This window comes from Schistocerca serialis, chromosome 1, assembly GCF_023864345.2.
Source record: "Schistocerca serialis cubense isolate TAMUIC-IGC-003099 chromosome 1, iqSchSeri2.2, whole genome shotgun sequence".
NCBI lineage: Eukaryota > Metazoa > Arthropoda > Insecta > Orthoptera > Acrididae > Schistocerca > Schistocerca serialis.
In genome coordinates this window covers 231404584-231419236 of record NC_064638.1, presented here as the reverse complement: position 1 = coordinate 231419236, position 14653 = coordinate 231404584, and positions in this window count along the sequence as shown.

Sequence of the window (14653 nt, the reverse complement as noted above, 5' to 3'; positions counted from 1 at the left end):
TGCACCCCTTACTCTGGACATTAATGCTTCCAAGTTTGGTACTCGTACAATAATTAGTTTCCGTGTTATAACATGTTAAATAAGGAACAGGTAATTATATCCACCCGGTACTACGTATTGCGCTTTGCATGCCACACAAGGGCTCAGTGCTAAGCGTTATTAAAAACTCATAAAGAAACAAAATTATTCTGCAGGGAGCAGAGTTTCTTGTGCATATAAACGACGGAGCGTATGAAGTGCGAAAGATGTAGTACTTTAAGTTGCACACCACAACAAATTATTAGACGACTGTATTACGATTTTCATGATCCTCATTGACATTTAAGTGATTATTTCATGTTTATTATTTGTATCCCTGCCTCAGTCACTGATTTCTGTGTGTGTCGTGCCATGGTACAAAAAGACAATGTGAGCCATGAATTATTTAGTAAGTCCCACAAGCTGGGACATGGTCGCGAATTGAACAGTGACGCGAAAATATAATAAATTTCCTTTCATTCACATCTATGGTACAAATTTCTGTGTCATCAGACTACAGGTTTTGCTATATCACGATCATTTTCAGATCTGTTTTACAAAAACATGTCCTCATATATTGGAGACATAGTGGCATCTTCAAAAGCTAAACACAAAATCAGCGCCGACATCGTCAAACATATGCAAATAATGATACACCCAAGAATCATCTCGTCAGCAGCACTGCTGTACATTATAGACCGAAACTTGTAGTCTGATGACATAAAAATTTGTGACCATAGACGTGGAAAAAGGAAATTTATTTTTATTTGTAAGTTTTTGCGAATGCGACGGATCAGGAAGTTTTCTCTCGTGCATGTGCCACTCGCATACGTGTGATCTATCATATTTCGAAACTTTCAGGCACCTATGATCTCGCTATGTACAGGTCAAGGAAACTTGGTGTCCTAACCTTTCCCATATTTATATTTCTCTAGTTTAAACCAGCGGTCGGCAACTGGCAGACCGTGGTCCAGGTCCGAACCACTGGAGGTCAAAATCTGGACCACCAAAAATATTTTGAAAGTATAGTCAAGAAAATTGCTTAAAAAATATTTTTCCGTGGGTAACATACGTTTGAGTGCAAGTAACTGCGTGACTCATATGATAATGGTTAGTAGGCAGATTAAATACGTAGTTTCTACGGTCGGTAGTGGGGGAGAGTGCGCTGAAGGGCGTAGCCTGAACGAAGAAAGCTGGCCGACCGGCACAGCGTGTTGTGTTGATCCACGTAGAAGCTCTGTACTCCCGAAGGCAACATGAGAATTTTGTTTAATGGGATAGGAAACTGTATAAATCAGTCCGTGACTCTAGCAGCCTATGAAGCCTGTTGTAATCTGAACAGGCATAATCATTTTGACACACTTTTTGTGTTCGTAGCTCGAACAAAAGCTTAACGCCGCTCGCTTTAAGAAACTTTGATGTGAAATGACATTTTATCCATCTATCGGGTGTACACGCCGACCTGTGACATGGAAGCTGCTCCTTTACGGTTCATCGGCGCACGCTTTTTGCCAGGCGGCGGTATTTTTATAAAGAACAAATCTAAAGCCGTGCGAGGCAGCCGCGCCACGGTCCGAGCGGCTTCCTCCGTCGGAGGTTCGAGTCTTCCTTCGGGCATGTGTGTTGCCCTTAGAGTAAGTTAGTTTAAGTTAAATTAAGTAGTGTGTAACCCTAGGGACCGATGACCTCAGCAGTTTAGTCCCATAGGAACTTTTTCGGCTGAGTGAACTGAAGAACTTCTCTTTTTTTATGCGCTGCGTGATAGAGTTGGAGCTGTTCCGGTTTACCTTTTGTTGAAACTGTCGCCTTTGTTAAACACGCCAATTTAAAAGCGACACTACCGAACGTCTCTTCAACAGTTCTGAAAAATTTTCCTCTGGGTAGCGTAGCTCGTCAAAAAAATCTCTACTCATATCTACTTTACTGCAAAAAATAGAGCGGCCTTACAAAATCGCTCTGCAAGCGGGTAAGCAAAATCTGCCGAAACAGTGTTGCGAGTGTGCTGGGTGCTTCATAAACAGAAAAAGCCATTTTCAGTGTCTGAGATACCAAACAAAATTTCATTGTCAGCAACAACCGACGCAAGAAGAACTGAAATTTTGGCGCTGATAGTAAGTTTGCTTGAACTTCTGCAGAAGACGCCACACCACTTGCGGACTCTTGTGACTTTTTTAATGATGAGGAAATTCCTACCTTCGTGCGATTTTTCGATATTTAAAGTAAAGTATTTAGGGAAGAACTGCTAGTGATATTGCTGTTCAAAGACAAGGTTCGCGGAGAAGGTTCATTCGAGACCTTTGATATCGTTATGACAATATCAACCATTAGGTACAATAAAATAATGTCTTTTTCAACCGGCGGGGCGCCAGTGATGATCAGTAAAGAAAAGGGACTATCAAAGAGAAATAAGTATAAGAGTTCTGGGATACTATGTTATCATTGCATAATTCACCCTACAGCCCTTTGTGGAAAGCTTACTGCTACTCTGAAAAAAGTAATGGATAGCTCGATGAAGTTAACTTATTTTATATGGTCTCGTATCGCTCTTCATCGCAGACGGTTCAAAGAGCGTGTTTCAGCGCTTTCGGAGTCACTGCAGCACGACGATGTTCGCTGGCTAAGTAAAGGTCACGTCACTGAACGTTTCTGGCCAACGAAAGAAAAAATAATCTCTTTCGTAGACAAGAAGAAGAACGTATCTGGATTTCCTAGCAAACGTACGCAAGATTTTATCAGTGGCTTTCGTGAAAGACATTTGAAACGTTCAGAAGCTCTCAATGCTGAGCTACAGGGAAATGCGAAATTAGTATGTAATCTGATACAGCGTGTTTTCTTTCCATCGCAAGCGGGATTACCTTCAAAAAGACATTGCACATCAGGATTTTATTCACTTTCCAGCAAAAATTGAATATAACAATAATTCTGAACTAGATATTGAAGCACTTTCAGATTTTATTTCAGATCTTAGGAAGGACTTTGCAGCAGGATCATAAGACTTTGCAGATATAGAGATGTTGTCGCGATTCTTAAAATCGCCTTTTGAAGTTTCGCCACCAGCAGAGGCTACGATGATGTTCCGCTTTTCAAAGTCATTCCTCCAAATGACATTTCCTTGCAAAAGTATAAAACAGCATCCGGCGAAGAAAAAAATGGCTCTGAGCACTATGCGACTTAACTTCTGAGGTCATCAGTCGCTTAGAACTTAGAACTAACTAAACCTAACTAACCTAAGGACATCACACACATCCATGCCCGAGGCAGGATTCGAACCTGCGACCGTAGCGGTCGCTCGGCTCCAGACTGTAGCGCCTAGAACCACACGGCCACTCCGGCCGGCATCCGGCGAAGAATACTGGAGTAAACATGTCCCAGGAAAATACGGTAATTTTAAAAAATTATCCGTTTACTAGGTTTAGCTCCTCATACGTTTGTGAAACATCATTTTCAAAACGAATTTTCTGAAGAACTAATATGGCTGAAGATTAACGACTACCTGCCTTGGAGACACTCTTCGCATAACCTCGCGTGAACCTAACTTAAAAAAACTGCCTCAAGACTGCAAATGTAATTTCTCCCATTGATTTTTGATAGTTACAACTATTGTTTTTCATATTACTTTGTGATCGAAAATTAAAATAAAAATTAGTAAGTTACTTTTTTTATTCCGATGAAAATTTTCAAAAGTATCCGGACCCCATCTAAAATTACTTGCCTACACCTGGTTTAAACCATTGGCCCATAACAAAAGTGGCTGACCTATAGGATGTAGCTCAGGTCGAGGAAAAAGTGGCAGAAGTAAAAGATGCACTGAGGAACATTCGAAAGCGGGATAGGTAGTGAGAGACGGTGAGGTGCAAGGGCCGCCAGCAATAGGCTGGTAAGGCAAGTAGGATAACGACGCCTCAGTGCCACGCGAGAGCCAATGAAAGGGGTTATCGCTCTGTCAGTCACATGACACAGACCTAAAACGCCCCTGCACCGCGGTAAGGGGAGGGTCTCTTACCTGACCTTGAATAGTAAACCGTGACAAACAAATGAACCCAATGCCACTAGCATGCGGCCGGCCATGGATGGTGTAATATGCAGTGTCCCTGCCACGTGGGGGATGTGTGACGCCAAATATACATTTACCTACGGTGTCTATTGCAGAAGATCGAGCACTCGTAAACGCAGATCTAATAGCCCAGCTCGTGGTTGGGAAAGTAGGCGTCGGCAGTTGAGGTCAATCGTGTGCCACAAATCATTTGTGAAATCGAGCCGGCCGTTGTGGCCGAGCGGTTCTAGGCGCTTCGGTCCAGAACCGCGCTGCTGCTACGTTCGCAGGTTCGAATGCCTTGGGCATGGATGTATGGGATGTACTTAGGTTAGTTAGGTTTAAGTAGTTCTAAGTCTAGGGGACCGATGACCTCAGGTAATAAGTCCCATAGTGCTTAGAGCCATTTGAACCATTTTGGGAAATCGAGTCCTAAGCATCGGTTAGTATCAGCTACCCGCAAGGGAGCAGCTCTGTCCCTGGACACCCCGCACTTATAGCCATGATGCTCGATTTGCAGACGTTAAAAGCAACTACCCGAAGCTTCGCCGTATTTGGTAACACATGCCAGTGACGCCCCAACCTCAGCACCGCTACGCAGAACAATGACGAGATCGTCAGCATAAGCAGTGCAGCTGAATACGTGGTCACAGAAAGGCGCTGACGGACGCCGCTGAGCAACGATTCCATAGTGAACCTATACAACAGTGCAGAGGGCAGGCAACCTTGACGTACTGACCGACGGATCGAGATGGGAGGAGTGTGGCGGTCATTTTAGAGTACACGAGACGTAGCTCAGTGAAGGAGACCCAATACGTCATATTGCAGAGCACCCCTTCCTGGTAGTCATGATCGGCCTGATTGAACGTATTGCTGAAGTCAAGAGCTGCCAAAAGCCCAGCCACACGACGAGAATGAGCAAGAGCGATTACGTCCCGCTAGCGATAGAGGGTAGTGCGGATGCTATTGCCACCTCCCAAAGAAGTTTTATCGGGAGAAACCACGCACCAAGCTGTCCGTATAAGTCGTGCAGCCAACAGCCGGGCAAAGATCATTGTGTCGCAGTCTAGTAACGCCAAGGGGCAGTAATTGCATGCCTGTAAGATACCCGGAGGTTTTTGGATGGGAATGAGGAAAAAGTCGAGGAAACTGTCTGGAACTCACACGAAAGGTGTAAGAGGTCCGAGCAGATGTAATTTCTATGTATTGCTCATGCGCTGCCTGCGATACGCAAGGTATAAGAGAATCGCTGACCAGAGAGCAGTGTTGACTGTACGAACTGTGTAGCAGTAGCAGTAAGTGTGCCAGTGTGTGTCTGGTCTGGAGTCTGCTCTATTCTGGGTATCATGTTGGCTGGGCCGGTCGCGGTGCAGCGATGACGGAGCCTGAGTATTATTGTATAAGGTAAAAAGCAGCCTCACGCATATCTAGTAATATTATGTAAATTCCCATGTATATCTTTTAAAAATGTCCAAATAATAACAAGCATTCATTTCAATTTAAAGAATTTAATATATTTTTTTTAATGCATGATCATTCCGATTGTTGCAAAAGAAAAATCATTTGCTTCCTTTCATAAATAACAAATGTATAGGCCACCATTGCACAGAGCTGTGCCGGAAAAGAGCTATTGTAAGAGCAGATAGTTGCCGACTTTATCGAGGTGAGAATTTTTGCTTTTTTACTCAGAATGATCTTACAGGGCCATGACGCAGCACTGCTGTCGTCCAAATTCTACCAGGTTACTGAATTTATTTTTTATTACGAGGTTTAGGAATTTTTCTGTTTCGATCTTATATTAAATGAGAAAAGAATTTTGTGGATACATTAAATGGGAGCCAGTTTTGTAGAGAGGTTACACTAAATAAGAATCACTCATTATTCATATTAATATTTATTATTTTTTTTATACAATTTTTGTGGGGAGGTTACACTTGGCGACAACCGGCCAGGATCGTATTTCTTTGTGAATCTCTGAGAAGTAGTCATATATCTGCTCTTATTTACTTAAACGTAGTTTGCATCTGCGGAACGCATTTACTAATTTGTCACTCTTGCTTTCACAGATCATCAGCAATTTATTGCTCTTTGTTGTAATTGTGTTTGTTCCATTTATTGCTTCGTCTTTGTTTCATTTTGTGCTTAATTTTGATTTGTGTAAAAATGCCGCGAAAAACTGTTAACAGTACATCGCGATTTGCAATGAGTGAAATAGCCGACTCGAATAATTTGACCGATAATACTTGCGACACTCAGTGTCTTAATGATAGTCCTCAATTTACAGACAATCAGTGCGTACCGACCACTAATAATGATTTTAATGCTAATTATGAGCAAACAAATTCAATTGTGTCCTCTGTTAATTTAACGACAATTGATGACGCGGCACGTTCTGATACAATCAACGCTGCCCAGTTTGACACGCCTAATCTGCGAAATCTACGTAGTGAACAGATAATTGTTTCTAAGGAAGGTGAACAATGTTCACAAAACACGTCAGATTTATTTGATTCCGGTGTATTGACCAACAGTGCACATCCGATTGGCAAACCTTTTTGTGAATCGGAGAATGACCTAATGTTTACACAAAGCGTGACAAGTGCACATACACCATCACACAGTACAGAGAATAGAGTCGGTAATTTTAACTTGGATCAAGTTGTAGCATTATTGCTACAATTCAATGAAAAACAAGACAACAATCACAAACAACTTAGTGAAAATTTCAAACAACGGAATGAAAGACAAGATAACAACTTCAAACAACTTAATGAAAATTACGAACAACTTAATGAAAAACTTGACAACAATTCCAAACAGTTGAATGAAAAATTAGACAACAATTCCAAACAGCTTAGTGAACAGATTACAGCCGTTGCCGTGCAATGTCATGATACTAAAGAACAATTACGTGAGGAAATTAAGGCTTGTGCTAGGAACAGTAGTGAAGAAATTAGATCTGTGGCACAAGAATTAAGTAATACACATGCAGCCACAACTAAAATACTTAGAGACGAAATTAGTGCAGTCGCTAAACAATGCTCTGAAAACGCAACACAGTTACGCGACGAGTTTAAATTAATGTCAACAGAACTTTCACACACACTGGACGCGAAAGTAGATACGAAATTTGACCAACAGAACAGCCAAATTGACGAATGTTTTAATCACCACCTACAAAACAGTGAAACGCGTTACCGTAAATTTATACAGGAACAAAATAAAGTAAAGCGAGAAGTCATGGAAACAATTACTGCACAGAGACAGGAAGATAAGCGTAAATTGTTTACGAAAGCAAAAACATACGTAGACAACAATATTGCTACAGTATCAGACGAAATTAATGCTATCAAACAGTTGAACACCGAATTACATGATGAAATTTCTGACCTTAAAACAAAAACAGACACACACACAGTAGACTTTCAGACAGTGACCGACAGACTTGAACAATTAGAACTAATACAGGACCCCGATGCCATCAAAGCAGACGTTAAGAAATTAAACAAAACCACGCGTAAAATACAAGAAGAAATTAATGCTTGCGATACTAAAAACGATGATCAGATAAAAATACTGACTGAAAAATATGATGAATTGGCCAGTCGTATTGATGTTATCGAAAGTAATAATGACACCAAATCAGACGATACGTCACCAGTTTCGTTTAATCAAACACCCGAATTCCAAAATTTACAGCAGACAATCAGTGAGATAGGTTCGTCCAATAATACATTACGTAGAAAATTGTCATCTTTACAGCACGAAGTGACGGAGATGAAAAATATTTCAGCCTTTAACACATCACAGCATACGCTACTTTCCGAACATTTGTCAGACTCACACAGCCAGTATAATTTAGGTAATTCACAGAGAGTACATGACTTAGATTCTGAACAGTCACAAACACATAGATTCTCATACAATCCTGAACCTGTTCAGACAGAGAGAGACGATAATTTTGATTACAAGCACTTTCTATCTGTGAGAAAATCTAAGGTATTTAAAAATTACAGAGCACAGGTACACGCTTTGAACTGGATACGACAATTTATTTTTGTACTTTCACCAGCTTGGCCTGTAATGCAGAAACTAGAATTGGATTTGATACAACAACTTGCTTTTGAATTTTCACTGGCATTGCCTGTAACGCAGAAACTAAAATTTATTTGCAGCGCGTAATAGACCTCAGGGGATTCATTACGCTTCGATGAATATGTGCCGTAGCATGCACAGGGCCCCGAGCCGTAGTAGTGCTGTTTCCTCTTTAGTTTTCTGCACTGCTGCCTTCTCTTGTACTATCCTTTATATCTATCAAAACAGCTTTTCAACTATCGATCTGTCTAGAATTAGGAATGAGTAAAGAAAACCTGATATGACAAATTTTACCGAAAGTGACAGTTTTCTTTAGACACTCCCGAAATGACAACTACCAGCGTAATTTTAATAATAGACAAAATTGTAATCATCAGTATGTACAAAATTTTCAGCAGTCGCAAACACATTTTGGTAACAATACAGGTTTTTCTCCGCAACAGCATCAAAATCAGCCGGTTAGCATACCTAACCAACAATGCAGTCTGCAAGGTCAGCCAAGCTTTAATGTTTCGCCGCGTGCACGTATAGCATCAGCTCCACCAAATAGTAACGCACAGCAACAAGGAAATCAGTACGTGCAGAAAACACACCATTTCAACTCATATCGCAATGCACCGTATAGAAATGACTATTATGACAGACGTAAAAGTAATGAGCACAATTTTCAGCATACGTTTAATAACAGTCGGTCTTACCAGCAGCAAAATCATCCGCAACAACAGATTATCATGAATGAACCAGACAGTAGATATCATTCCGTACGTAATACGTCAGGAAGAAATAACAGAACAGTACAAATAGTGGAAATGCCATAGCATCCTCCCGCAAATGATAGCACGTCAGATAGAATTTGACTAGATACAGTACAGGTTGAATGTTCCAGCAACGCAAGCAATGCTTTTGACAAGCAGAATCTTGTTCACGAAAATGTTATTACTTTTGACGACATCCGAGACACTCTCTTGCAGGTAAGACCAGGTATTCAAAAAACCATTTCACACCCTGTCATTGAAGTAAAGATTGGATCATCCAAATTTTCAGCAGTAATCGATTCTGGATCACCTATGTCAGTTATAAATGAGGAAACTTTCAACGAATGTAACAAAGAGAATACCTGTCCTATATTACCATTAGGCAAAACTAAAGTAAAAGGAGCAGCATCTGGTAAAGGAGTAGATGTAAAATTACAGACACATTTATCATTTTATATTGCAGGTCATACATTTCACTAAAATTTTTGGATTGTTGCCTTATTGACAACAGACGTTATTTTAGGTACGAATTTTCTGGTACAATACGACGCTATTATTGACTTTCAAAATTCCTATTTAATGTTAAACGATGAAAATGTACAACTGGCTTTAGAATTTCAGCACTCTTTATCTGCAGAAGAACAAACAATTAATCGTACAGAGGTCATTTCCGCATCACGTAACACAGACTGTCATTCCACACTGTTCACAGATACGTACGTACACAACTATAATACTCCAGACGAAGCCGACTATGACGTTATGCAAATGATTTCTGATAAAGTTAAACAGAGCAGTGCAAATACAGACGACGAACGCACGCCACTACGCAAAATTCTTTTACAGCAAGCTCCAGTTTTTGACAACGTCCTTGGTACTATGTCCTGTTTTATGTATGAAATTCAAGTTAAACAGCACGACACGTTTAAAGCCAAACATTATCCCATTCCCTATATTCACAGAAAACAAGTTAAGAAAGAATTGCAAGCTATGCTTGACCAAGGAATTATTGAACCGGCAGTTAGTCCGTACATAAACCCACTCCATATTGTTAAGAAAAAGGATGGTTCACTTCGCCTCGTACTTGATTCGCGTCACATCAATGACATTATTATTAATGAAACAGATCGCCCACAGACACTAGAAGAACTTCTACAGAAATTTCATGGTACTGCTATTTATTCCACGTTAGATTTTAAATCGGGATTTTGGCACATTCAGCTCCATCCGAACTGCAGAAGGTACACGGCTTTTCCCTGTTTTGGTGACTTATCAATTTTGTAAGTTACCGTTCGGTTTGACTATTTCTTCAGCAGCATTTATTCGCGGTTCGAATACTACCGACAGAATTAAAAGACAGAATCACAACGTATGTAGACGACATTCTTATTGCAGAAGCTAACTGGTCTGAACACAATCTGCTTCTTGAACAACTGTTACGAACTTTTCGTGCACAAGGACTCACAGTTAATCTCAGCAAATCGCACTTTGGCAAAACTTCTATAAAATTTCTTGGACATTTTTCTTGGACATTTTCAGCAGAAGGCATTGCGCCTGACCCGGAAAAACTTCAAGCTTTACGTGACATTACTGTTCCTACGACGAAGAAACAACTACGCAGCTTTTTGGGTTTAATTAACTTTTTTCGTAAATTTATTCATTACTCTGCTTTAGACACCCCTAGATTATGTCAATTGACGGGTAAAAATACCATTTGGTCCTGGGATAGCCAAGCACATTCTGAATTTGTGAATCTGAAAGAAGCTTTGTTGAACGCACCACTTTTATCACATCCAGATCTTACTAGAAATTTTTCCATTGCTACCGACAGTTCTAACACCGCTTTAGGCGTACACATTTTTCAGGAAATTGAAGAAGATGGTGCTACAGTAATTAAAAACATCGCCTTTGCGAGTCGCATTCTGTCACCTGCTGAACGCAATTATTCTGTTATAGAACTTGAAACATTATGTGTTGTATGGGCATTTACGAGATTTAGGCATTTTCTTTGTGGAAGAGACACTACCGTTTACACAGATCATAGAGCTACACAGTTTTTACTTTCCGCTAAATTTACACACGACAGATTAAGCAGATGGAAACTTTATTTACAGGAATTTAATTTTACAATTGTTCACATTCCCGGTACACAAAATATTGTAGTAGACGCACTATCCCGTTCTCTCAGCAACAATCAGCAAGACATCGCAACCAACTTCTGCAAAGCAAATTTCATCGTCATGTATATTCAACAAGTTGCATTTGAAAATTTCATTTCGTCGTCATTACGAGACATAGCAAAAGAGCAGAGTAAAGACAACGTATGGAAAGAAATTAAACACCTTTGGCAAGATAGGAATAATGTTACCATTAGAAACCATTACACTGTACGCAATAATATTCTGTTTCGCCGCTCTCACCCTGACAGCAACAACTGGGTACTATGCATTCCTGACGAGCTTGTTAACAAATTAATTTGGTATACTCATTTAAGTTACGCACATTATGGAGCCAGAAAATGTTTTCTAATACTGAGACAGAACTGTTATTTTACCAACATGGAGAAACGTATTCGACGAGTTTTAGCGTCATGTAAAATCTGATAGAAAGCTAAGTCAGACACGACTTCAGATATTCCTCCATTACATCCCATTGTACCTGTTAAATTGAGACACATTGCCGCTGTAGACATTTTTGGTCCGATTCCCAGAACTAATAGAGGTTTTTGCTACATCTTTGGCGCTGTTGAACTCACTTCAAAATTTGTTACCTTCACTCCGTTACGCGAAGCTACTGCTAAATCTGTTTCGAAAGCATTTGTAAAACATTTTTTATTTCATGTAGGGCATGTATTGAAAGTAATTTCCGACAATGGGCCACAATTTCGATCTGCTGTATGGACACATATGTTAAGAACAAGAAACATTTCTCCGATCTATATATCCAAGTATCATGCTTCTTCGAACCCTTGTGAACGATTAATGAAAGAAATTGGTAAACTGTGTAGAATATACTGCCATAAAAAACATATTGATTGGGACACACACATACTCTCATTTCAGGATGTAATTAATTCCATACCAAATGAATCTACTATGCTATCTCCGACTGTTATACTGAAAAATGTTGAACCACCTAACAAAATTAAAGAATTAGTATCCTTTCCTACATCTCGTCGACTACGACACCATGAAATAATTGACATTGCGCTGAACAACGTCAAACGTGCCGCAGAGCGCCGGAGAAGACAGCAGAAACAGGTTTGTACACGCCGTGACTTTCACATTGGACAGAAGATGTTAGTACGTACACACTATTTATCTAACAGAGGAAAGAATAGATGTAGTAAATTTGAGCTTCTATATGCAGGTCCATACAGAATTCGCAGCATCCGTCACCCCAATGTAGTACATGTCGAAACTCTGAGAACCAGAAAAAGTAAAGGCAATCACCATGTCTCCAATATTAAACCCTTTATTGAATGAACATACTTTACGATTTATCACACTGTAATGCCTTTTCCTTATTTTTATATGACCAATGATGCAACTATTTATATGAACATTTACTGATGATTATCATATTTTTTCTTGGCAAGCGCCCAGCAAGATAAGGTTAGCAGGTCGCTTTCTTGTCGTTACACATGAGACCGTGCACATTTTTCCAGATAAACTTACACATTTTATAACCACTTATGCAATTATATCTATGTGATTACTTACTGTTGATTATTATATTTTTTCTTGGCAGGTGCCCGGCAAGGTAAGGTAAGCAGGTCGCATTTCTTGTCGTTACATATCAGACCGTGCACATTTTCCATTTTTCATGTATGTATTATTGTTTTCCTGTTTGTTTGTATGCACTATGAAATCTTTAAGATATAACAAACACCAGCTGACTGACATTTTTGCCTTATGATATCTCAACATCGTGACTATTTTACATTTTTTTTGCTACTACATTATGATACTCTGTGTACATTTTTGCACCTGCACACTGTCTATGTTTTTGACATATTACGTTTTCGGTCATGCTATACTGTATGCTTAATTATATCACTAGAAACCAGTTTTTATTTAATGGGTATATGATTTAAATGCAAGACATTAATCATTCATCATTTTCAGAAAGCAATAACGTGTAAATGAAATAAATGAAACAAACCACAGTGGATTACTATGAAATGGGAATTTCACCTTCGTAATGAACGAAAGAAGGTGCAATACCTCGTCACGAAGAGTAAATGGATCAGAATTAACAAACATTAACATGAATATACTATACACATCGTATGATAGCAGTCTTAACTAATTATTTTTCTTTCAGAATACGAGGCGATTGATGCAGGCTGTCAGACAGAACTACACATCCTAGTTTTAGTGATGAAATATGCTAGAAATAAGGAATTCTATACTATGAATAGTTGTATGAAGTAAATGGTAATATGAATAATGAATAATGAAGTGTCTTTTTGCAGATGATAATGAATGATGATGAATAGTGATGAAGAATATGGTAATATGAATAATGAAGTTCTTCTTTGCAGGTGATGATAGTGATAAATTTTATATGGCCACTAAACGCACCACTTTTAAGTTTTTCTTTGCAGATGAGGATGATAATGAAGTTTTTATATTTACTGTTAGTTAAGAAATGTTATATAGTTATTTAAGTATTTGTTGCAGTTCGTTTTGACAGTATGTCTTATGTCGCATGGTATAATGACTGAAGGTTTTGGAAAGGACAGCTAGAGTACATATATATTGAGTACACTTTTCATTACCTGTTAATTCGAAGTTCACTACTATTCAGCATAATATGCGTTTCTTCTTTCTGCTTAATAACCCATTTTGTATTTTTTCTAGGAGAAGCTATTCATGAAATTAATGTGCTATAAGCAGTTAGTCATTAAACCTGTTCTAGTACTTGCATTTTTTTTACCCATTTGTGTGTGTGTCATTCATGAATGTGATCACATATACTCTACTTGTTTCATAACCTTGCTACAGCTGACTCATGACGAATCACGTTACCTATCCTCATTTGCAGCAATAAGTCAGAAGCAAATATTTTCATGCACCAGCAATTAATTATCGATCCCAACGCAATGCATTGCTAGCACAAAAAAATAGACCTTGAATAATAGTTACAGTGTGTTACATTTTAAATATGTCTTATGTCACTGGAATGATCAGTTCTGAGTAATACTGAATGATGTTTTCTAATCACAGACCTTGAGTAATAGTTATAGTGTGTTACATTTTCAATATTTCCTAGGTCACTTGAATGATGAGTTCTAAGTAATACTGAATGATGTTTTATAATAATGCATAAATACTATGCCAATAATTTCTGTAAATAATATTTTTGTTATACTCTATAAATGCTAGGCCAATAATTAACTCTCATTTTGAATGATAACTTCTGAATAATACTGAATAAGGTTTTATAAAAATATAAGAATACTTTGTAACTGGCCAATGAGTGCCAATAATTATTTTAAATATGTCGTATGTCACTTGAATGATGAAAAATGTTTTGTACTATTCAGTACTTGCTATATGTTTATTAACTGGCCAATGAATGCCACTGTTATTTTAATTTTGTATTATGTCACCTACATGCTATTATATATGAATACCAGTAGCTTGATGTTACACTCATTAGCTCCCCTTTTGAAGGATGACTTCTGATGGTTTGTAACTGGCCAAAGAGTGCCAATGATTACTATTACTAGATGAATTATGTAAAT